Source organism: Humulus lupulus, chromosome 2 (assembly GCF_963169125.1).
Source record: "Humulus lupulus chromosome 2, drHumLupu1.1, whole genome shotgun sequence".
Lineage (NCBI taxonomy): Eukaryota > Viridiplantae > Streptophyta > Magnoliopsida > Rosales > Cannabaceae > Humulus > Humulus lupulus.
This window is the reverse complement of record NC_084794.1, coordinates 84,852,509-84,856,145: the sequence shown is the minus strand read 5'-3', so window position 1 is coordinate 84,856,145 and position 3,637 is coordinate 84,852,509.

The following is a 3,637-nucleotide window of genomic DNA, read 5'->3' as shown; positions in this document are numbered from 1 at the left end:
ATCCTGGATTTGCCGACCGGCTGCTGCTAACTGGCTCCTCAGCTGAGCATTCTCCATCTCCACCGCCGTATAATAACACGGGTTCAGATTAGGTGGCCGAGGTGCTGAGCTACCAGTATCGTCTTGGCCCGCCAGCTGTTTTCCTGGCCTTTGTTGGACTTCAGGAATTTGTTCATCAGGGATGGCAATATGGTGGGCCTCCTGCCCATCCGGCTGCTCTGTTTCGTTGCCATGCCTGGATCGAGTGGTCACCATAGTTGGATGTTTGTGGCAGCACTAATTGAACTTGCTCTCAATGAAAGCACCAAACTGTTGACGCGGTTCTTCGCCAACAGATAATTAAGAGAAGAAGAGAAAGGGATTAGTGCTGAAAGTAGAACCGTCACAGATATGAAATCTTAGAGGATGAACTAGGTGACTCAAGACACGTTTTTAAGTGGTTCAAAGGTTAAAATCCTTCTACTCCACTAGTCAATATTATTGATATATTCTGGGTATTTGGTTACGAAGTATATATCTCTCCAGAGACTATTTTTTCCAACCCTTATCAACTCCCAGGGTCTCCATATTTATTGGAGAAGGCACCTGAAAGTTGGTAAGGAGGTCATCCCGTGACCTTCTTATTTTTCATGTCAACTCTGTGACATTCATGATTAATTCCTAAACCTGACACATAAGAATGGTCAAGTCGATAGGTAAGGAGATAATGGGCCGCACGGCCCAACTCAGCTGTGGGTGTCTGAATACGCACGTTCTTGCTGCGTGTCCGAAAAGTCAGGGAGGTATCGGACACGTGATGTCAGATATAGGCACGTTTATCTTGCGTGTGTTGACTTTACAAAGGGTCAGAGATCCATGAGAAGCTCATACCACGAGCTGCTCCCCTGACCCGACCTTTGGCCTTCAAACTCCTTCCCCCCAGTCTTGGGCAACCTCGGCGAGTCCTTGAGGATCCCTCGAGCTAATAGGGTACGACCTCGAAAGCAGTAGCTCTGGCCTGGGGAAATTTACGGACTAACCATGATTAGTCTGAGGCTCGACCTGCTAATCAGCCCGTGGGAAAACCAGGGCGTACAACACTCTAATCCTTTCTTAGCCACTATATCTTCCTCTCTTCTAGATCTTTATCTCATGTGTTGAGAACCAGCCCACAGTAGTTCTAGGTTGATCAAAGGCTTGGTGAGGAAGACTGTGTTGCTGATCTAGTTCAATCTCTTGATAATACTCTACTATAGAAAGAAATCAAGGGTTAGAGAGATTGAAGGAAGGAGTTGTTCCAGTTCCGTTGCGTATTCGTAAGTTTTTACATCTTTGTGTTTATGTTAATTTACGAATCTGATGTTCATATGTATGTCATGTTATTCTATATTTCTATTATGTGTTTGGAAAAATAATAGGAAGCATGCATCTAGATTTAAATTCCAAGATCCTACATTGCCTTAGATAAATGACCAATGAATCATACCAGGGCCCGTTGCCCTAAATACATGATTAATGAATCATACTGGGGCTCAACTCCCTAATACATGATTATAATAAATCATATTGGGGCTCAACACCGTAGGATATGGAACTAATGTGTCATCCTGGGGCCATTTGCCCTATCCTCTGTATAACTAGCCTTGGAGCTGGCCCAACGTACCTGGCGCTTTAGTTTTCTACGATCAATAGGTCGGTCAAACGTATGTCACGCTCCTGGTTAGGCATAACTACATCGATCGACCAGCACTCAGCGCGCTATTGCCACTCTTGACTTATAAGTCAATACTTTTCGACCAGCGCACCGCGCTATTGCCCTCCTTGACTTATAAGTCAATGCTTTTCGACTAGCGCTATTGTCGTGCTTGACTTATAAGTCAATGCTTTTCGACCAGCGCTCAGTGCTACTATCGTCCTTGACTTATAAGTAAATGCTTTTTGACCAGTGCTCAACGCTATTGCCGTCCTTGACTTATAAGTTAATACTTTTCGTTCAGCACTCAGCGTGCTAATGCCATTTTTAACTCATAAGTCAAGTCGGGGGCCCGACCCTAGGATGTGGGACTAATAAGTCTCCCCGGGGCCCTCTGCCCTATCATCTGTATAACCAGTCTTGGAGCCGGCCCAGCGTACCTGGCGCTGTGTTTTCCAGGACCATTGGGTTGGACAAGCGTATGATGCACTCCTGGCTAGGTCTAACCATATTGACCAGCGCTCAGTGCGCTATTTCTATGTCTCACTTATAAGTCAATGATTTACGACCAACGCTATTGCCGTCCTTGACTCATAAATCAAGCTTTCTCAATTATATAATGCCAACATGCATTCATCATATAAAAAATATCCATATACAGAGCATTCATCATGCTTAACCAATCATTACTAGGCATAATCATAATCATGCACATTTACAAAGGCCCAAGCTCTGATCAATTCTATATTCAACATTCAGGCTAAGCCCTAATCACGTACATAACGTATTGGATGCAATTATCTTAACTTTAGTCCAATCACAGGTTAAGAATGAACGACCATCGAGCACGATCCTGATTTCGATCCCTTAGCGATAACATAGTCAATAATGAGTAAATAAAGGCTTCCGGACCGAGTCTTAGCCTCTGGGACATCGAACTCTACTATACCAGGTAGTAGGATCGATCCCGAACCCTTAGGTTTGAGTTCCCATCACTAAAAATCTAAGGTGGCCAAAGTTGCCCAGGCAGGCCGCGACTTGACCCCAAGGGTCACGACGCGCCTCCCAGAACAAAGAGCCCCTTGTTTGAAATTCATGACACAGGCTGTGAATTTCCCCTGAGAGTTGCGGCACGCCTCCAAAACAGAACCCCTCCTGGGCCTTGGGTTCACATGGGTCGCGGCGCCCCAAGAACAAGACCGCGATGCGACCCTGCAAACCCAGAATTTCCCCTGTTTTCCTTAGCCAATTTCACCCAAAATCCAACCCAATTGAACTCCCCCAAAAATTGTCAATACATAAACACCATCAAAACCCAAGCTCATCTCACTCAAAAATCTCCACCAAATCTCTAATTCAAATCAAAACTCAAGAAACTTAAGGAAACCGAAAGTCAGAAATTCAAAGCTTAAATTACCTATGATTAGGTTGTTTTCCAGCTAAATCCTCTAGCTATCAAGCTTCTAATCTTTCCTAGAATCGTTATGACTCTAACCTCGCTTGAATCCGAGCGCTAAAACTCTTTTTGAGTTTTATAGTTCTGAGAGGTTACTTTGAGCTTAAGTATCCTTCAACAAATCCCAAGACTCGGGGTACCCAAAAATGCCCCGAGGGAAAAATAGTCAAAATCCCAAGAATTCCCTCATGATCTCACTAACTCCAAATATATCATCAAATATTCATTCCCGTTATCCAACATCCCGGTAATGTACTAAATATCCAAAATACATATTGACTCTTCCCAAATCAAGTATTGGTTCCGTTGTAACTTTCCCACTAGCCTGCTCCCTAGGATCGCCTTGTGCCGAGTAACTCAAACACATCCACATAATAATGCTGTCTCTCACATATATCACATATATGCCAAATATACTCATAATGGACCAAATTACGAAAGTTGACATTTTAATCAGAAACAGGCCCACATGCATATTTAATACACTTAAACATGCACATCAAGTCATA